Genomic DNA, 21,401 nt, shown 5'->3' on the forward strand with positions numbered 1-21,401 from the left:
CCTGCATGCTTCTGGTTGTTACCTCCTGCTTCTCAGGCAGAGCCCTGCAGCCTCACTCGCTGTCAGTCCCCGTGCCAGTGGAGTGTCCCCTCTCTGGCAGCAGCAAGGGGCAGAGGGGCGGTGGAGGAGGCCGAAAAAAGGGCTGCCGTGCAAACAATTGCAAGTAGTACTACCGGTCAGCAGTGACTGGACAGACCAGGAAGAGAGCGGAAGGCGGTCCTTCTTGGCACTGAGCTCCCTGAACCGCCAGGCTCGATGGGTCTGACCCCAGCCCTTTCCCCAGGGACCCCAGGCATTGCTCTCTGTCCAGATTCCTTCTAAGCCCTGCCCTAGGCTCCCTCTCATTCGGGCCTTGCTGGGAATGTCAACACTGACAATGTCTTCCTCTTCCTCATTTCTAGGTCCCCAATTATCTCGCTGATCAAGACGTGTTTTCTTGGCTGTCTGGGGATTGTGCTTAGGCAGCTCAGGCTAGCGACCTTCTTCTAAAAAACAAAACAAAACAAAACAAAACCGAGAGCAACCTCCTCCTGCCCCAACACGAGTGGTCGCATCCAGCAGTGCTTACGAGTACCTTTCTCATGCACAGTACTTAACAATTCCTCTCTATATTAATACCATTTCCCCTTGGGCGAAGCTGTGTCTCATTGGGTACACCAGCAGCTGCCTCTGGTCGAGTTGCTTATCTAGACACTGACAGGGTCCACACCACAGGTCACCAGAAACATACCTCTGGTCGAACCAGCTTGGTTTATTGACTCACCGCAACAAAGGAGGAAGGCACCTTATGGGGAATAAGAAGATGTTAGGACTTCTAGGATTTGGGCTTGTTTTAAGTGCTTGGAGGAGGAGGAGGGTTCCAGGAGGTGGGCTTTGCTTTGCATTCGATGCTGTCAGAAGAGACGCTAATCAATCTCTCCTAGAAGGCAAGGGGAATGAAATGAGATTCAGATCATAATTGGGATAGAAGCAGCCCTAGCTCATATTAGCCACAATAGGATGTCTGGCCATTGGTGTGGCCTGGAGAATACACAGGGCTACGTGATGCTGCCAAGTCAGGAGCTGTCACTGGCGGCTCTGCCCTTCCTTCATCCTCTCTTTTGACCAAGGGCTAAGGAAGTACCCAAGACCTTCCTCTATGATATTCAGGCCCTCACCATTGCCAAAATTTTGCTGCTTCAGAGGCTATGTAGAGGATGTAGTCTGGAGTTGGACCAGAGTTAGTCTCTCCTACGCCTTTGTGGCAGGGAGAGCTTCTAAATCGTCTGGTGTGACAAGGACAGCATAGGAGTTTTGAAAACTCTGAACAGGACACACCAGGCAGCTGTACACCCCAGGCAGCGACCAGAAACAAACCTCGTTGTTGGGTCTCGTAATTGGCCCTGAGGACAGAGGGGGCCTGGGTAATCAAATCCAGGCAATGAAAACATGTCCTGAACACAACTTTTTCTTTTTTTTTAGGGATCTGGGTGAGTTTTTCTTTTAACCTACTTCTAGAGTGTTCTACTTGAGCCCGTAGCGTTTATGTAGGGGCAACCAGATGGTTTGCTGTGGTGTAGACGCCCCTAGGCTATCATAGAAGAAACTAAGGGCTATACGACGATCATCACAAGAACTCTGGCCAATACATTTCAATGTAGAATGGTTGGTTTGGCTTTCAGAGCAGCAGCCATATAATTGACAACATCCAGTAGGGCAAGGGGACATTTTAGACCATCTTTTCCAGCAGAACCATCCCGACTGTGGGAATTGCACATTGCAGGGCACACACAGAGAGTGAGTCTGTTGTCCCCTCTGGCAATTCTGCCAGGTAGTTTGTGTTTGTCTGTCTTTGGACGTTTCTGGACATTTCTTTTCAGGGAAACATGATCCACTGGAAAGCTGGTAATTTTAAACACCCAAAAGCCTCTAAAGTTTGTCCAGAAACAGGAAGATGTAGTATGTGGCAGGTGGAATGAACCTGATGTCCACATAAAAAGTAAGGTACCAGTGGGGCACAGACCTTATTGGCAATGTCCTTTATCCCAACAGGAGAGAGCCACGCATTTTTTTTTTTTTTTTTTTTGCTCTCAGGGTGGGGAGCTTTCCCGAGTGGAGCTAAACAGCTTTTGCAAAGCAGGATGGAGTGCCTCTGGAGAGAACAAACTATTGCAGCAAGAATATGCTCACTATCAGTTTCCATTTCTGATGGTGTTGTAATGACCTAAACAGACGCATATTCCTGGTCGGTGTCAAGGTCCAATTTTTTAAAAAACTTAATTTTGGAATGAGTTATATGAGTATTAGAAGGACTTGTAGAAGAACATCTACCCCCTGTGGTATTTAAAGGAATAGTAATTGTTATCTATCATCAGCAGGAATTATGGGCTGAGGAAAGCACGAGTGAATTTTCTTTTTTTCCTCAGGGGCAGAAGACCTGGGTGGGGGAGAGTCAAAAAGAACAGGATTTGAGGAGGGAAGGTCATGTTGAAATGTCTTTTAGTTAGTTAATAGTGTCAAAGTCTAGTCCTACACAAGATTAGTGGTAGAGGGAAAGAGAAAAGGAGCTGCAGAATCAGAATTAATCTTCTCAGGCAGAAGGTGACCACTTCTCTGGTCCGCAGACCATCTTTGGTCTCAGAAGCTTGCCCTTTTCTGCAGCTTTTTCTTGGGGTTTCATGAGAACTCTTAATGTGACGTCTTCCAATGGACTGTCTGTGTCACCGTCTCACAAAGCCGTTGATCAACAGCTTGGCGTTTTCCTGCTGTGTTAGTTGTTAACAGTACTTGATAAGGTCTTTTAAGGCTTCAAGGCTGTTTTTGTCCAGCTATTTCAGAATACCAGCACCCCGAAGTCCTGGCATTCGGGTCACCCAGAAGTTACGTAAGGGGACCTCCCCTGGGGTGAGACCCAGGAGTCCTAGATGTATGTTCTGTTATGGAGTCGAGGGTCCTGGGCCAAGGCAGTGAGCGCTTTAGCTGAATTTCACTGGAACCTCTATTTCTGTGAATACCCTGTCCCCAACATCCAAAGTTGGGTTTATTGACTCATTGCAGAGAAAGAGAACACACATCATGGACAACTGTGGGACTTCTCAGTGGGCTTTTTGTCTTTCCCATAAGTCCTCCTTGATTGATCTGGAAGCTTTGAAAACAGAAACTGTGTGTGGTGTTCCTCACTGTGTTTACTACTGCAGATGGCACGGAGGGGACGACTCAACAGATGCCATTTAAATTAGCAGCTGGGGATGGACTGAAGGGATTTTAACCTGTTACCTGGCAGAGCTGAGAAATTACTGTCCCTCCTCTTTCTCTGGAGGCCGAAGGGGCTAAAAGGAAGACAGACTCATCGGCAAGGAAGATGAAGATCGCACTGCAGGGAGAGCAAACCCCAAAGTGGAACTCCCTTTCTGGTTGTTTTCCAAGAATGAGAAGTTGGACTTCTACTTCTGAACTGATTTGGGACCGTGGAGACTGTTGGCGGGGGGGGGGGGGGTCTTATGAGAGCAGGGGGACGGTGCTTGGGAAGGAAGGGAATTCCCAGAGAATTGATGTGATAACAATGCAAGGATCTTTACAGTATTTCTCACTTGTTTGTCTTGGTTTCAGTTGTTCTTTTCTCTCCTCTGCTCTTGAAAATCAATGATGCCATAAAACATGTGTGGTGCATGCCAGGCATTGGGACTTGGGTTATAAAGATGAACAAGGCATGATGCCCAAGGCTCACTCTTCAGTGATTTATGGGGTTGGGGGTAATGGCAGAGAGGTGGCGACCAAAGTATAACTTCCGGTTCCAGACCCTCTGAATTCCGGGTGACATTTGGCTCCTTCTTTGGTTCTATGCAAGTACACAGAGAAAGTCATTTTGCTCCTTGAAAGCCAAGGTGAAAGACTCCTGATAGTTACTTGTGGCCATGTGGAAGGAGAGGGGGGACTCAAGTACTGGAGATGTGGCCTCAGCCAGCCATTTCCAGTGGCCAGCACCCAGGGGTCTGTCTGAAGGGACAGGATGGAGATGGGGTTGGAACAAGTAGAGTGGCTCAGCCATGGTTCAGGTTGAGTCAAGGCCAAAGTCATTAGGCTGGGAGTGCAAAATGGGGCAGCAAGAGTGGTCTGGCAGCTAGTGGGAGAGGGCCTTGTCCCAACAGCCCGCAGGACCCCGAGCCAGTCCAGATCCTCCCTCACCCCCTGAAATCTGGAGAAGCTGAGCCTGGGGGTGGGGCACATCTCGTTGGACCGAGATGACTATTCTCCTTCTGTTCTGCAAGACCCTCACAGGGCCCCCCCGGGCTTCACTTTCTCCCAGGGCAGTCGTGTCCCTCCCCTCCACCTTCTCTCCCTCCAAATCCATCTTCATTAGTAACTATAAACGTCAGAGTCAGAGCCGTTAGAAGGCTGCTCCTAGATAAATAATGCTTTTCATATTTAATTTACGAGTAGTTCTGCAGCCTCTTTGGGGTGTGCTGGGTTAATTAAGAGCTGAATTAGATGGAGCTGAATCTCCCTATGGAGACTCAATTAAACTCTTTGTGACTGAGAGAGAGAGAGAGGAGGAAACGTAGTTGAAGAGAAGTGTCCATTGGAGGACCCCCGTCTGTCATAGCCTCAGCCGAGGCCTGGTTGGAGGGGAGCTCAGGACGCTTGTATTTCAGCCTTTCCTTTTATAGCATGGAGGCTGCTCCAGCTCCTGAGTTAGGTGGTCCAGCATGTGGGAGGTGCAAGGGACTCCACATGGCGAGCCCGGTCCACTTTTCTGGCTGGCACAGGCTTACTGCCCTGTAGCCAGGAAATCAGTCTGGAACTGGCCAGTTGCCCATCAGACACTGGCAGGCACTGGAGGTGGCACTGTGGGGAGCTGATGCCAGGTCTTGGGCCAGGACTGCAGCTCTGAAATTTCAACCTCCCCATTCCCAGTCCCCTTTGCCGGGACTGCGCAGATGAGGGCAGTGTTTGTAGTGAGCATTGCATGGGCAGTCGAAGAAATGTCTCAGAGCTCTGCCCCTCCCTGGGACAGCTGGGGTTCTCGCTGCTAGAGAGGCTGGTATGGCAGGGGCAGGGGCAGGGGCAGGGGCAGGGCATTCCCCCGCCTGTACCCCCACTTTGTGGGATCAGACTGAAGGGCTCCAGAAGTCTGGTCCACCCCTCCCATTAAAGGGCAAGTTGATAGAGGAAGACTCAGAATCCTAGGCTGCTGCCTACCACCCACACACTCAAATCTGCATGTGTGTGTGTGCACGAACATGCACCTTCACCTGCACACACACCCCTCTCACGGGCTCACAGATTCACAGAAGGCTCTTATGCATCACCACTCTGGCACCCTTTGAGGACCTGCGGGGACAGAAATACAGCCCTAGATCATAAGCAGATGCTCCCTGTCTCCCGTTAATGCTCACTTTACAGAGAAGAGTGTCCCCACATATCTGGAGATCCTGTCACAAACTGTGTCGCCGGATAGAGTCTGCACACGTCCAGAGTGATAAACACTGCCAGCACCCCCTGGGTCCTCAGACATGGTCACTGAGCCCCAGACCATCACAGCCTGTCTCCTGACCTCACTGCCACATGCCCACCCTCCTGGTGTAAGCCTCGGGCTGTGAAATCAACCTCTCCACTGAACATGCTTGTACATGCGTGTGCATAGGTGTGTGTGCACGTGCACACGCACATACACCAACGCTCTTCAGCCCAGGGCTCGAGTCCAGACTGCTGCTTTGTACAAACAGATGGAGTGCTCTTCGCGGCTGTCCCTCAGCCTCCTGGGCAGTTCACTGTAGAATGTGCAGCAAACGGAAAAGGAACCTTCTCACGAAGACTAGGAAAAGCAGCGTGAGCGGGGCCGAGCCCTCTGCACAAGCACGTGTGTGACACCCCTCTGCTCTGCAGACTCTGAGAGCCCGCCGTTTGCTCCCTCATCCATCACGCCTGCCACTGCGGCATCTTGTGCTCTGAGGACCTGTTTCCCCCAAGAGCTCCTCCAGCAAACCAGGCCAAGACTTGGCCCCTCCCTGCCCCTCTACCTTCGCCAGACCTTTGTCCCATCTCGTAGCAAGATGCCAAAACTTCAACAGGTGGGGCTGAAAATCATAGACGTGGGCAGTGGGGAGTCTCTGGCACTCTCTGCACTTACCAGGCTTCTGATTTGTAGCTTCCAGTTTCAAGGCCAGGTTCATATGCAGGCACAGATTTGGCTTCTCTGGCTAGTCCCATGGGGCTTCTGCATGGGCACAGTTTTGTCCTTCCCTTGATGCCTTACAGGTGTCCGCCTGAGGATGGGCTCCCCCAAAGCAGCGTTGGGGACTTCAGTTCTGACTTGAGAGCTGGGAGGGCCTCAGAGATGGTCTCTCTCCCCACCCTCATTTACAGAGGAAGAGGAGAGACTTGACTGTGGCCACACAGCAGGTGAGGGGCAGACGGGCTCCGGACCCGGGGCTCCTGGCTCCCATCTGCCTTCTTCCCTGCCCTTGGCTGCACACACCGTGGCTCTTTCTCATCTTCGCTGTGCTTGTCTCGTCTTTATCTCTTCTAGGTGTATCTTGCCTTATACAACAAATAAGTCCCTCTAAAGGTCTGTGAAGAAGGTTTTCCACATCAAATCATGCTATGAAGTGCAGCTTTCCCCTCTAGGGGAGTTTCCTCTTTAGGCCCCTAAGTTTGTAGAGCTGTAGTTGAAAAGGGGCTTTCCTTATTTTTCTTTGATCCTCGTAAGAATCCTGGTGATGGCAGGGAGGGCCCAGAAATGACCCCAGAGAGCTACGCCTTCTGCTTCTCGTCTACTTTTTGGTGGGAAGTCTTCGCCTGTCTCCCTGATCGCTAGTTCCTGGCGAGACGAAACACTCAGCTTGGAAACTGGATTGCTTCGTTCTTTCTGGTGTTTTCCAAAGCATGTTCCCCAGAACATTGGTGCTGGGAAATCTCTGGGATAAAAGGTTCCTTGATCAAAAGGGCTTGAGAAATGCTGCATTCTGTATTCGGTCTCTTCCTCTTAGAGACCTGCCATGCATATTAGCACATCAAAGGCCCTGGGAAGTCCTGCTATAAAAGCCTGCTTCGTCCTGCTTTTGCTGAAACTTATTTGGTACAGAATCTCTTATTTCTGGTAACACTTGTGGTGTGGAACAGATGATGGGAACATTGGTCTGGTTTATTTTCTGTGTTATTTTGGATTTTCCGCCTCTTGAGTTTAAGTGAGGCCCCCTGCCGTACCCCCCACCCCCAGCTAGGATTCTCTCCCTCTCTCCCTTGGGCACCCTCCTACAACCTCAGGGCAGAGGCTGCAGCTGTTTTCTCTGGCTCCTTTAGAAGAGGCGAGAGCAGGGGGGCTGCTCACCGTGGGGCTGGGCAGAGTGACCTGGAAAAAGGTCAGGAGACTTAAGATGGACAGCAGGCCATTGGAGGTGAGACCAAGCCACCCTGGTGCGGTGGAGGGGAGGCCCGGGTCCAGCTTGCTCTCCCTGAGTGTCTGGCTGTGGCCTCCGGTCTCATGCTCCTTCCTCCTCCCTCCTCCCTCCCCCTGGTCCATGTGCTGAGCATGGTTGGCCACCCGTCATTCTCTCGAGAGCTGTTAGATACGTCCTAGGGGTCATCCTCTCCTCTGCTCCTTTTCTTTATCACTTCAGTCATAGTTCGGATTTCTTTTTTTCTTTTTTTGCTTTCATAGTTTATGTCAAGTTGGTTCCCGTATATAACACCCAGTGCTTGTCTCCACAAGTGCCCTCCTCCATGCCCAGCACCCCCCTTACCCTTTCCCCCTCCCCCATCAACCCTCAGTTTGTTCTGAGAATTCAAGAGTCTCTCCTGGTTTGCCTCCCTCCCTCGCTCTCCCCAACTATTTTTCCCCCTCCCCATTTTCACTATAAGTGTAACAGGAGACACTTAACAGAGGACCATCGGATTTCTTTCTTTCACCTCCTGCCCGGACCCGCAGCTGGGGTGCTATGAGAAGTCAGGTTTTTCTGTCACCTCCTTGCCCATGATCTTACTGTTCAGCCCCTCCAAGGACCCGCCCACCATGTCCTGGCCTTCGGGTGCCTGACTCAGGCGCCTTTTGGATGATAGGAGTGGTGCTCACTTTGTGACTCTGGAAGTGAACACAGGACTGACCATGCGATCTGCCCCTAGAGAGAAGTAGATGGTCTCACATCTTTCCTGATACGCCTCTTGGAGTGCATGAAGGCCAAGCAGCCCTCTGTTAGAACCCCGTGTTGATCAATCAGCAATTAAAGCCAACCCAGGCTCAAGGCTTCTTTGGGGTAATATCTGCCTGCACCTCGCAGGGTGCCCGCAGTTGGCATTTTGAATGCAAGGGCTGGAGCCTGCCTTACCCTGGTGACTTACGATAGTCAACCCACTGTTCCCTCCCTGCGTGGCTCGGCCACCCGCCTCAGCCTGGCCATTCATCACAACCTACGAAAGGGCAGCAAAGAGTCCTGGATGTGACACCAGACTGCTTGGTCGTAGAGAAGCTACTTTATGCCTCACACAGCCTTAGTTTATTAGTCCTGAAAATGAGGGAGACTGGGGCCTTCCTCACGGAGACCTAGTGAGGGCGAATGCAGGGATAGGTACAAACAGCTCTTTATAAACTTTAATAAACTAAAGGCAGCTTGTCAATTCCCCTGGCTGGGAATGGAGGAAGCCACCTAGAGGGTTTCCGTGCAGATGAAATGTGGATGGTTGGCCATTACAGGTGTTTGGTAACATTGAACTTCTTTCTGTTGCTCTTTTGGAGTCCTCCTGCCACCTGATGTCAGTTCTGGAAAACCCTGGTCTCTGCCTTGGACCAGAGTCAGCCTCAGGGTTTGTGTATTCCCCCTCCCCTCCTGTTTTTAAAGCTAATGTATTTTTAAGAGACAGAGACAGAGCACAAGTAGGGGAGGGACAGAGAGGGAGGCACAGAATTCAAAGCAGGCTCCAGCCTCTGAGCTGTCAGCACAGAGCCTGATGTGGGGCTCGAACTCACAAACTCTGAGATCATGACCTGAGCTGAAGTCAGATGTATAACCGACTGAGCCACGCAGGCGCCCCAAGTGTCTGTGCATTCTTTGCCTGAAACCATAGCAAGATTCATGTCCCAGCTTCTGCTCTCTTGAGGCACAGCTCGCTAATGTGTAGAAAAGTGCTTGTCTCTCTGAACAATGACCTAGGGCCAGGATTGTGAACCTCACCTTGGGTACTTCCTCGTGTTGAACATATGAATGATCCGTCCAGAAAACACAGTGCTCACTTCCTGCCGGAGCACAGGGTCCTCCTCCATTTGTCAGTCCCAGGAATCCCAGAGCCACCAGCTAAGACTCTTCTTGGGAAAACAGTTGGACGTGAGGGGCACACGTGGATTTTCTCTTGGGTTTCACAGCTTTTACCCCCATCTTGCCCTTGGAAACCGCCACCTTGTAGTAGCTTTGTCCCCTCTCCCCTGCTGCTGCCTCCTGCTGTTTTTTGTTTCTGGGCCAAGGGCATGACCCAAGGTCAGCACAGGGCAGCTAGCCCCCTACGCTGTTCTGCAGGTGGGTCAGAGGCCAGCCTGGCAGGCTCAGCCCTGGTGGGGAGTCTGGCAGTGTGGGTGAGTGAGTGCTGTTTGGAGCCTGCATGGGGTTAGCTGGGGCCCCAGAAGGACAACCACACCGATGTCAGCATTGGGTCTGCATCTTTCCTACCTCTCTGAAATGAGGGAGGCAGTGGTCGGCGTGGTGAATAATAAGACAGGCTTATTTGAAGTCCTACGTTCCGGGTTACGTCCCTGAGACAGGAGATCTCTCCCCCACCAAGCGTCAGTCTGGGATTCTCAGTGTGCTGAAGGGTGGACAGACTGGAGGGTGTGCTAGTTCCAGACCAGGATTTGAGTTCCAAGGGTTCTGCTTTGGGGTCAGTTGGAAGGACTCACATACCTGGTCATGTGGATCTCTCATTCTGAGGCCATGTTCTGCAAGTCGTTTGGCACGTAGTGGCTGCTTACCGGGAGCTGGTCCTGAACGGGGTCTGGGGTTTCCAGAGATGAGGAGTAAGCTAGGGCCCTGAGCTGCCGGTGCTCCCAGTCTAGTGGACGAGGCAGGTGCACAGACATTGAATGGGGTCAAATGGTAACAGATGGGGGTGTGCAAGGTACAATGAATTCTACTCTTCTTAGGAGGGAGCTGGGGCAAAAGCCTAGAAGGGGAGGTGACCTGAAGCAAGACATCGAAGTGGAGTTGCTGCTCTCCAGACAGACAAAGGAGAGGTAGACACAGTGGGAAGGCATCGGGCCAGGCTGTGGTGCCTGGGTGGCCCCAAGGCAGGGGTGGCCTGGAGCAGGAGGCCATGTGGAAGGACAGTGGGCCAGCCCGGATTCAGCCCTGACCAAAGGGCAGCTCTGGGGGCTGTGTCCTCCAGGGTTAGTCCAGGGTCAGAACAGGTGCCAGGGTCACCACTGAAAGCCAGAGTGCTCAAGCTAGTATTTTATTTATTTATTTTTAAACATTTATTTTTGAGAGACAGACAGACAGATCATGGGCAGGGGAGGGGCAGAGAGAGGGACACAGAATTGAAAGCAGGCTCCAGGCTCTGCGCTGTCAGCACGGAGCCCGATGTGGGGCTCGAACCCATGAACTGTGAGATCATGAGCTGAAGTAGGACACTCAACTGACTGAGCCACCCAGGCACCCCTAAGCTAGTATTTAAAAAAGGCAGGTGGAGCACGAGGGCTTGCCTGTGGTTTCTTCTGGTCCCTGGGCTGCTTAGAAGGTTAAATGGGACGTGGGATTTGGCCCTCTGGGAAACAGTCGCCCATCAACAGGCCCCGAGGTCCTTGGGCTGTTCCTGAGCACCAGAATGAAAGCAAACCACCCCGCCTTAAGGAGTTTGCCCTCAGAGCTCCCCGCTGGCCTCGCCTAGGAAGGGGCCTGGCGTGGAGGGGCCAGAGGTTGTCGAGGGAGTGATGTGAGCTGGACCTGGCTGAGAGGCTCCAGCAAGGTCCCTGTCACCAGGCGCCTTGTTCTCTGGCCGTCCACAGCAGGTGCTCACAATTCTGTGAGTGACCATCACATTCTCCCCGCTTGTTGAGGCTCACTTCTTTTCTTGCCCCTCCCTGGGGAGACAGACTTGAGGCCAAGGCCGCCACTGGTGGTGCAGGAGCGCACCTTTGTGTGCGGCCCCCTCAGACCTGGCTTTGACGGGTCTCCTGATTTCGTTGCCGTCCGTCACACATACACCTGTCTGAGCCCTGCTTGCTCAGCTCCTGCTGTGCCTGACGCTGGCCCTTATCTGCTGCCTGCAGCTGTCCCTGGGGACCCAGGCTCCCTCCTTCCCCCTCACCCCACTCCCTGGCCCCGCTTCCTCCACTTTTGTCTCCAAAGGCCTTGCTCATGTCCAAGCAAGGCCTGAAATCCCTGTTCCAGAAGCCCTTATTTCTTGTTTGTCTGCAAGGTTGAGCAGACATGTCACCGGTGGGGCGGGGGGAGGGGGTGCTCACTAATTGGGAGAAAGTGGGGAAGGGGGTGGCAGAGAGATGCTTTTCAGGCAGTCTGTGAATCAACAAACCTAATAATGATACCTGGTATTTATTGAGTATCTACTATGTGTTTGCTACTTTGTTCGGTGCTTTATTTAATATATTTATTTCCCTTACTCCTCTTAACAACCCAAGGAAGTGTGTACTATTACTATCCCCACTTAAAATGGGGGCTCACAGGGGGTGAGAAGAGCGAGCTGTCTTACCTGCTTCCTTGCTGGGAGGGCTTCCTCGCCCAGGGGAGCACTCTCTATAGGCCAGCGAGCGCCTCCCTCTGCCTGCAGCCCTCCAGAAACCTGCTGTGGAGGGTTCTGGACCAGAGCAGGGAGGTCCTGGCTGAAAGTTACTTCTTGACTACTTTTTGGTGTCTCGTTCTGGGTCCATGTCGGAAGGTTGTTCTTGGGACCTGACACCCTTCTCCCGCCCCCAGTATGTCCCTGTACTAAAGGGGGTGACAGCAAGGGCTCAGCTGGCCACTGGAAGGAGGGACAACATTTTTTTGTTAACAGGTTCTTGACTCAGGTCCCCACCTGCTCAGCGGGTGGAAGCAGGCATCTGCAGGCACCTCAAAGCCCTTTCCCGGGGACCCCATGTCAATGTTCTTGCCCCAGTGTTGTCTTCCTGCGGTGGGAGCCGGACCCCAGGCCTGGGGCGCCCTGGCCTCTCCACACTCCCGCGCTGGCCAGTGGGCCCGTAGCGCCTGCTCTCTGATGGTCCTCACTCTCTGGCCCGAGGAGGAGGGCAGGGAGCTGCTGGGGCAGTCTGTACCCCCAAGTGTGTCTCTCTGCTGTTTCTACAGCCTGGCTCGAGGCCCTGCGGGCTGTGGATGGAGGATTTTGCCCTTTAAAAAGAGGTCTTTCTTTGAGAGGGCGAGGAGCGGGTCATTGATGTGAAGAGACCCTTCTAGGACAAATGTGTTCGGGGCTTGCTCGGAGAATGGCTGAGCAATAGCAGTTGATCCACTTCGGGGAGGACAGAGATAACTCCGCTCCAGGGGAGGTGTTTTCTGGAAGGCCCAGAAAGCCAGGTAGGTTGGCTGAATAATGCAGGGTGTCCCTGCCTGTCCCTGTTTCTGGCCTAGGGGCTGCTTAGGTCTAGTGAGAGGCTCCCAGGGCCTAGGCGCTCAGTAAAGCTTGATGATAATCAAAACAGGGGCCTTTTGGAGACAGCATTTCTAGTGTGGATTTGAGCAGGGGGGTGGATAAGGGTGGGAAGCAGTTTTAGGGCTTGGGGAGACTCACCCCTGTGAAGGGACTGACTATAGCTCTCACCTGCCAAGGAATGACCTCAGGATGTGGGAAGTTTCTTACCCATACAAAGGAGGCAGGGCCTGGCCAGTGTGGGATGGGGGGCTGGGAGGGGAGCACAGGGAGGCATGCTGGGGTGGGGATGCACCAAGTGGTCACAGGAGTGGGGGCTCCGGGCACCCGTCTCTGTGATGAGCCTCCTTTTGGAGTTGTGCGGCGCTTACCTATAAAACAGAGGTGTTACTATTTGTCCCTCCTTCCTGCCTCCGCTTGTGGCTACTGAGGGTTGTATGAGCCACCGATTTGACGCTCAGGGCAGACCTGTGCCAGGGAATCTGGGGGCCCCTTTTCTTAGCAGAATGCACCTCTTTCCTCTACGTTCCACCTCTGATCGCGGTGCGGCCTGGTCTCTCACTTTCTGTCTCTTCCTCATCTGGACCACCATCACACTGGAATGTGAGCTCATTCAGGACAGGGCTGTCCCCTGTCTGTGGCTGCTCCCCTGTGTCTGGCATACAGCCTGTACATGGTCCACGGAGGTGGTCCTTCATGGTGGCCAGTGAAGGCTGCTGAGGACAACGGACTCCGGCCTCTACAGGGATCGGATCCAGGAACGAGGGAGGCGGGACATCTGTGTGATCCTCACAGATAGGAAAGATGGGGTTCAGAGATCCAGTGATTTGCCCAAAGCCACTGAGCTTTCAAGCTATGCCTGCCCAGGGGTGGGGGTGTGTGCACAGGCCCCAAAAACCTGGAGCGCAAAGGATCAGGTAAGGACAAGGAAAATAAGGGAGGTGACACTGCTGAGACACCACGCTGACACCTGTCTCATCTTTTCTTCGTTGTGGTGACCCTTGGAGACCTGAAGGTGGCCCCAGCGCCCCATGTGAGCCTTCCTACCTCTTGGCCTCGAGATCCAGAAACCAGTTTTCCAAGCCCCACTGGGTCCTTCCTCTTGCTCACCCCCTTCTGGGAGGCACGCGGTAACTTTTAACAAGGCTCTGCCTAGAGGATGCCACTCAGGGGTGGTGAGCAGTTCTTTTTAAGACACACCTGCATTGCTCCAGATTCAAGGCTTCAGCTCCTCAGCGCCTCATTCCCCCCACAATCATCCTGACAGCCAGGACGCATCATCGTTTTTCATTTCGAAGATGAGGAAAGTGAAACACAAAGTGATGCAGTGACTTGCCTGACGTCCCACGGCCAGGAAATGGCAGAGCGGGGATTGGAACCAGGCACTTGTTGAGAAGTAGATGCTCAGCCTTGCATTTCTCTGCTGAGGGCGGTCTCTCGCTGCCTCCCGCCTTGCCCCCCGCAGCCAAGTTGGGCAGATATCCTGGGTGCACCTGGGCCTGGGCCTTCCTGGGTTTGCCTGGAGACGCCGTGGAGGGGAGCACACGAGGCAGCGACAGCAGAGCGAGGAGACTGGGCCGGGCGGGAGCCTGGACAGTAACCCTCAGCCGGAGGGCAGGCCTACAGCACCCGACTTCATCCAGGGGCCACGGGGAGCCGGGCTCTGTGATGCCAGCTGCTACTCTCCAGCCCAGGCTTTGCCGGCCTCCTGACTCTCGGCCACGGTCGGCGTGGCACGTGGTGGAGCCCAGCCGTGAACTTCTCCCAGCCAGGCAGCCACAGCCAGATGCTGTCTGGCAGAGTTTGAGGAGTGGAGACAGGCCGGGGCCGTTTTACTTTGGAATTAAATGCACTGAAGCAACGGACAGGACGGCTTGGGACTCGGCAGCAATGCTACTCTTACGCCATTGGTTTTAATTTCACTCACGTTTTGAGTAATACGCTCCCATGGGTCAAGAAAAGGGTTTATTGTGAAAGGTCTTCCTCCAGCCTGTGTGTCTGTCCAGAAGTGTGACTCCTCTTCCCAGGGGCAGCCGTGGTTTCTCTGTGTCTCCAGAGATGATTTAAACACACACAAACAGATCTGTATAGAGCACGTTTTAAAACACATTTGCATACTATCTGGAAAATGTTTTGCCCATTGCTCTTTTTCATTTAACAGTGTATTTTGGCAATCTATATTGGTATACAAAGAGCTTCCTTAGTCTTTAGTTATGGTGGGTAATATTCCATCCTATGGATGTATTGCCATTTTAAAAAATGAAATAAAAGTTACATACAGCAAACTGCACAAATCTTCGGTGGACAAAGAATGTTTGCATTTGTATACACCCACGTGATTGCCACCCAGAGTACCTTCCGTCGTCCTGAAAGTTCCCTTGTGCCTCTTCTCAGTCAATGCGCTTGCCAAGAGGTTCCCAATTATTCTGACTTCTCTAACTTCTCAACTCACCTCAGTTTGCTTATCTTTAAAATGGGTACAAAGTTGGAATGGACTCACTTGCCTGGCACATAGTAATTTTCCAAGAAAGGATGGATGTCAGGTTTATTTAAATCCCCAAATGGTATTCTTTATTTCGTCTCTGTCTGGGCTCTCCAGTTAACTTCAGATTCTTTCTCTCTCTCTCTCTCTCTCTCTCTCTCTCTCTCTCACACACACACACACACACACACACACACACACACACACTTGCTCGCTCGCTCACTCACTCACTCACTCACATACCGTCTAGCCACAGAGACAGACGAAGAGGGTCATTGTGCAAAGCCCAGGCTATGTGAATGGCTCCATTGTTCCAGGGCAGAGTTCCCAGAGCCGGCCGGTACAGCACTGACCAGGGATGGGCTGTCCAGTGGGAGGTGCATAGGCTCCTGACTGAGAGCTGACCACACCTGGCAGGACACCCTCTTCCCTTCCTTTCCCAGAGTGGGGAGGAAAAGAGCCTCCTTTTGATGTAGAGCTAGTCAGGGGATGCCTAGAGGATGTCTCCGTTCTCTACTTGGCCTCCTGGTTCTGGAATGCTAGGGCCTGGGGCACCTGCCGATGTGCATTCCGAGCTGGCACCTTGACTCCATGAGGCTGGGGGTAGATGAGGAACGGGGACAAGGTGAGAAGAGGGAAGCAGACATTGAGTGCTTACTTCTCCCTCCTTGGTGTGCGGGAATGTGGGCACCCTGAGGGTCTGGGGAATGCACTGGCCCACAGGGAACCACCTAGAAGCAGGCCTCTCCTGCCAGGTGGCTCACACCCCAAGAACTGGTCCAGGAGGCAGGACTTGTGGCTGCCTTTGAGTCGGACTTCTCAGTGCAGGACTTTGTGTGCTGGCAAGAACGACGAATCTAGACACCTCCCTGCTGGGCTGCTCCCAGGTTCCTCAGAGGTGACACTCTTGCCCTTTAATGCCCACCTGCGAGATCCAGTGTAGGGCCCCCCTTCTCTCTGCTTATCACTATAAGCCAGCAGGGAATGTGCCAGAAGGGATTCCTACTTTCTCAGCACCAGCCAGGGCTGGGGAGGGGGTTGCCGTGGGGGCCAACATGAAGTGAGCCCCCATGAGGAAGAGGGAATAGGGGCTGCAGGAAGAGGGCAGGTGTGGGGCATGAGGACAGAAGTCAGAACAGGGAGGGGCTGGCCTAGAGCCAAGTGAAGGGGGAGGTACCTGGAGGGTAAAGGCAAGGGTTTACAGACAAGGATCCAGGCTTCCTGGGGCCTTGATTTCTTCCTGTCTCAGTTAAGAGACCACACTGGAGATCCTGGGTATGTTCTAGAAAGCCCATGTCCCTAGAGTCTGGGCCAAGTACCTGGTGGCCTCCTAAAGTCCCACACATCCTGTCATTTGCTCCCTGGGCCCCAACACCCGCCTCTACAGGGCTTGGGCCCCGATCTGTGCCTTGCCAGGTCTGAGTTGGGCCATGCACCCGCGTCTGACCTGTCCGATCCAGGGGCTGAGGCTTTTGTAAGGAGGAGCAGAGGAGGAAGCCCAGGCCTGCCAGGATCCTGTCTTCTCTGGGCCAGACTCCCTTGCCACAGAAACAGCCCAAGAGAGGCCTGGGAATTACCCAGGATGGGAGTTTTAATTCCAGCCCATGATCCTGTGCTACCCGCCCCCAACCCCAACCACCTTCCCAGCCCCAGGCCCTGTGAGATAGTCCCTGAACCTTATTTTTAGATCAGACACAGGGTCTGCAGCCCTCCTTAGGCCCTGTTTGCCTTTGGTCAGTCTGTTTGTCTCCTCGTAGCTCTATGGCCGAGTGTCTTGGGTGGGGTGCCTTTGGGTGGGGACTCTGAGGCAGAATTTCCGGATGAACACGGGCCCTGTGGCCATGTCTCTGCTCCCCCAGCAGGCAGGCTCTGGGAAGCACTGGGGCAAGTGAGGGATCCCGAGAGCACCTGATTCTCCCCAGCCTGGGCCACACTCCGCCAGGGTTGAGTGAGGCAACGGCCAGCAGAGTGGCTTAGGGAAGGTCAACATCTATGCTAGACCTCTTCCTCAGCAGGCAGCTTTCCCCCTCTCTCAGCAGGAAATGGATATCTGGCCTTCTCTGACCTCACCTTCCTCCAGGAAACTTTGGGGGGACTTGGATGAGACTGGCCTTGGCAAGACCTGGGCTGCACGGCACAAAGCCGGAGGAAGGACGATGGAGCCCAGGGGGACTGGGCTCGAACCGGTGACACAGACCCCTCCTGCTTCCCGCCCGCCAGGCCCCGAAGGGCCGGGGCCCTGGGCTGGCCAGGGTGGTCTGGGCAGCAGGTGCACTGTGGCTTGGCTACTTCCCAGACATAAATCACTGAGTTTCCCCGTTTCCTCCCCTCCACCAAGATTGGTTGGAGCATCTTGTTCTGTACTGGAGAAGGAGAGGGACTGTTTGCTGGGAGTGTTTCCAAGAAGAGAAGGAGTCAGGAGGGAACGGTGCCCTCCTCCCCGGCCCCCTGGCCTCCATTTAAGGCCAGTGGTTAGACAGTGCAGCCACCACGGGACAGTCTCTTTTACGGGAGGTCCTGAGGCCTAAGCAGATGCGCTCCAGGGCCCTGGGGACCGATGGCCCCAGTGTTGGAGAAGACACTACTTCCCCCCACCCCGGACCTGCCTGATGTCTGGGGCCATAGGTGCATCAGGAGTTACCCCTTTGCCTGGACATTAATTTCCCCACGAGGGTTACAGTCAGGGAGGTGTGTTGGGGGTGGGGGTATTCCTTCTAGTAGCCTCATGGTTTCGGGCAGGTTCTAGAGCAAGAGCAGACACCCAGGATGATGGCCAGTGGTGGCCGCAGCAGCGAGGCTGGTCTGGGAGCAACACGACACTCTTTGGAGGGCCTCACAGGGACCCTGTTGGGGGTGGGAGCAGTGGAATGACTCGTCAAGGGGCTGCCACTAAGGAGCCGAAAAGGCAAGAACGGGAATTTTGAATTTTTGCCAAAATGAGCTGGTCTTTTGGATCCAGGAGCTGACAAGGCCCGGCCACCTCCGGGCTCAGTGACCCACGGTGATCTTATGAGGAAGAAATGGATCCTAGATATCTGAGGGACCAGTCCAGTGTCTGGCCTGGGGTAAGGTTCTCAAATATTTGTGTCATTTCAACCACAAAGAAGTTCAGGTCCCTTGATTTATCTGGGAGAGGAACTCACCCAGAACAGGGCAAAAGTGGGGGAGAAGAGGTCTTTTTGGTGCAAAGTAGGGAGACCCAACTGAAGGCTCAACTCCTGTGTGGCCTTGGGTGAGTCATTCACCCTCTCTGAGTCTCAGTTTGCTCATCTGTGAAGAGGGGGAGTTGGTGAGCTTGCCTCTGAGGGTTCCCCCACCTCTCTCTTGAATGGAACTACACAGGAGGCCTTCCATGTCATCTGTAGGGAAACTGAGGCTGCGGAGGACGGGTCCACTGGGCCCGCCTACCTCTGCCCAAAGTTTCTGGTCAGAACTTTCTCTACAGGTGCTGTGGGATCACAGGCCTGCCGTCTGGGGAAGAGCCGGGAGCCATCTTCTCTGAGCTCGCTTCCTTGTCAGCGTCACCGGTGAGACAGGGGAAATTGAGACCCCAGCGGCACATCTTAAATCAAAGCCCAGGCCATCGATCTCCCAGAACAGACTGAAATCACAAGGTGGGTGACCCAGACTGCCACTGGATGGACGGGCAAGAGATATTAAAAAACTGAAATCTTGAGCCCCCAAATCCCTTAACCAATTTCCAAATACCCCAGGGGCCTGCACGCTGGGGAGAGAAAAGGGCATGCTTCATATCAGAGTTCTCCAGGAGGGTCTGCGGGCTCTATCTCAGAAAACCCCCTGTCCAGGGGCTTCTGAAGGGCCTGCCCCCTGGCCCGCTCGGCCCCCTCCTCTTCCCTGCGTGCACCCCCACCAGCCAGACTCACAGCAGAGTGTTGGCAGCCAGAGCGCTTGCTCCAGTGCTGGCTGCGCTGCTCATTAGCGCTGCAGACCTGCGTAGGCTGCTTAAGCGCTTTGGGCCTCAGTTTCCTTATCTGTAAAACGGGAAAGGGAACACCCCCTTCACAGCGTTGTTTTGCAGGTGAGACAAAACAATCCACCCAAACAGCACGGTGTAAGATCTCCAACGTTAGCCATTCCTACTAACCTTCCTGTCGTCACGCAAATCAGCTCCAGGTGGCAGCTGCTGCTGCTCACAGGCTCTTGCGGTCTTTTGGCTCTTTACACCCTATCCATCCCTCCAGCCTCAGTTTGACTGCCACCTCCTCCAGGAAGCCCTCCCTGAACAGCTCTCCAAGACTTCATCCTCCTCTGACTTTCAAGGCTACCTATTTTATACTTGCTGTCATTTGTGGCAATGGCTCTTTCCCAGTTCCCCGTGTGGGATCCAAGTTCCCTGAGCAAAGGCCTCTGCTTCTGTGTTCTCCCTCTTCTTTTCCCTCCTACTGCACTCGCCACAGTACAGTGCACACAGTAGGTGCTCATGAAACAGTCATGCTTGTTATCAACTGGGAGAGTTCAGGAAACTGGAAACAGAATCCTGGTGTTCCTGAGACCAAGACCTGTGTCTATTTTTAGAGTTTAAATATTTTTCAAAAAAAAATCCAAATTCCACTCCATCTTTACATTACAACCACACCAATCTTTTCATGTCAGCCAGATGTACATTTCCCTCCTTTCTACCCAAAATACACCAGAATTTGAAAAATGAGGCGCTGGATCTGAGAGTGTGAGATAGAGAAGGTCTTCTCTAAACCCTGACTATTCTTGTCAGGCCGAAGTCTTGGGGAGGGATTAGCTCTGGGTGAAAGGGAACGTTCTGGGGCCTCAGCGCTGGCTGTTAGAGGTTGGTTTTCTACACAGGGACAAATGGGATTCTGAAACATGAAGTCCTTGCTTCTAGAAGGTCAGCACTCTTGTTAGGCATCTGAGAGCACTGCCACTCCATGGGGGGCAGGCTGGGAAACGGATCTGGTCACCTTGAAGTCAGGATTGAGGGTTGGCGCTGCCCTGGCTGCCGTGGGCAGAGGGCAGAGGCACGGCAGGAAAACCCACTAGAGGCGATCTTGAACCACGCCAGGTCACCTCCTGCCTTGATGGGGATCCGCTGCCAGGTTCAAGGTGGGGCAGGGGAGTTTACAATTATGAATTTGCAGTTGTGACCAAGATCAATGGCCCTTTGGTCTGGCGGGGGCCCTGGGGGGCAGGGACCTTCCTACTACCTTGTTCTAGGTGAAGAGTTTCTTGATGGTCGGAGTCCTGATATCCCCAGAGAAGCACAGAAGCCACATTATCCTCTGGGTGAGGGAGTGATAGCTACCCTGAACACCAACCAGCCAATAACAGTAACAACATGGTGCAATTATTAAGCACTTACCATGTGCCAGACACTGTGCTGAGTGCATTTACGTGCAATTTGCCATCTGGTCTTCCACAGCAGCTCCCTGAAGTGAGGACCAGGATCTTCAGGAAGACAGGCGCAAAGCCTTTCTCAGGGTGCCTGAAGTTTGCAAGTCCCCCATGGCTCCCGGGCTGGTCCAGGAGTGATGGAGAGGCTACAGCCGGAAGCCAGACGTTAAGATATGGGTGCAGATGGAGGCCGACTGCTTTTCCTGGCTGGAGAAGAAAATTGGTCAGAGCCGAGGAGCGGCAGGAGTTCGGACACAGTAACCACCTACCCCTCTGCAGATAAGGAAGCCGGCCTCCCTGATGGCCAGGCCCTGGCACCATCAGGCCCGGTGGCAGCTGAGCAGGGATTCTCTGGCGTCCTCTTCCGCTCTGGGGGCAGCTGATCACGTGGTGTTCTGCCTGCTTACCCTGCTTCTCCATTCCACTCCAAGAGGCCAGGGGTCCGTTTGTCTTGTCACCAATGAGTCCCTGGTGCCCATGTAGGCCTGGCTTGCGGGAGATGCTTAGTCAATATTTGTGCTAAGAACGAAGGACTGAGGTGCTTGGCCTGCGGCCCTGGCGGGGAGGGCAGATCTTCCTTCCCGATGGGCGGCAGTGGCTGCACCTTTCCACCTAGGAGTGCCAGTGTTAGTCTGGTGGGAAAGGGGTGGGACTGGCCTGGTGACCGTCCCCAGCAAATCCACCTAGGGATGCCCCCTGCCCAAGAGGCACAACTGGAACAGGGCAAAGGATTCATTTCCACACCTGAGAAGTAAAGATGGGAGTTGGGGGGGGGGCGCGGGTGATGGGCTAGGGGTTGGCTCCCGTTCTGGGTTCTGGAGTCCCTCCTTTGCGCTGCCTGGGTAAGGGGTGGAGGGCATGTGGGTTCGGGGCCAGGCGGCTCCCGCGGACTTCTTGGGGCGAGGGGGCACTCAGGCGGAAAGCCCTAGGTGAGCACCCTCAGTGGGAGAGCTGGGGGGCATGGGAAGAGGTGCCAGTGCGCAGCCTG

The 21,401-nt window shown here is 53.7% G+C and overlaps 3 long non-coding RNA genes across 4 annotated transcripts in view; 1 reads left to right on the plus strand and 2 right to left on the minus strand.

Annotated features, from left to right (window-relative positions):
- Positions 1-6,634, minus strand: part of LOC115306876 — a 9,839-nt gene extending 3,205 nt beyond the window's left edge. Inside the window, exons 1-2 of one of the 2 annotated variants that reach the window (XR_003915471.1) lie at positions 6,110-6,634; positions 764-919 (exon numbers count right to left, since the gene is read on the minus strand). This is a non-coding gene — a long non-coding RNA (uncharacterized LOC115306876). Of the gene's footprint in view, positions 1-731; positions 920-6,109 lie in introns of those variants that run through there. The other variant, XR_003915470.1, reaches the window with a different exon arrangement.
- A 7,846-nt stretch (positions 6,635-14,480) lies between these two features.
- Positions 14,481-20,949, minus strand: LOC115271700. The gene is made up of 3 exons (XR_003900069.1): positions 20,821-20,949; positions 20,382-20,620; positions 14,481-14,647 (listed from the first exon to the last, which is right to left on the minus strand). It is a non-coding gene; the product is annotated as an uncharacterized LOC115271700 (long non-coding RNA).
- LOC115271699 lies at positions 18,287-20,940 on the plus strand. The gene is made up of 2 exons (XR_003900068.1): positions 18,287-18,660; positions 20,442-20,940. It is a non-coding gene; the product is annotated as an uncharacterized LOC115271699 (long non-coding RNA).
- Positions 20,950-21,401: the final 452 nt, after the last annotated feature.

This window comes from Suricata suricatta, chromosome 11, assembly GCF_006229205.1.
Source record: "Suricata suricatta isolate VVHF042 chromosome 11, meerkat_22Aug2017_6uvM2_HiC, whole genome shotgun sequence".
In the NCBI taxonomy this organism is placed as follows: domain Eukaryota; kingdom Metazoa; phylum Chordata; class Mammalia; order Carnivora; family Herpestidae; genus Suricata; species Suricata suricatta.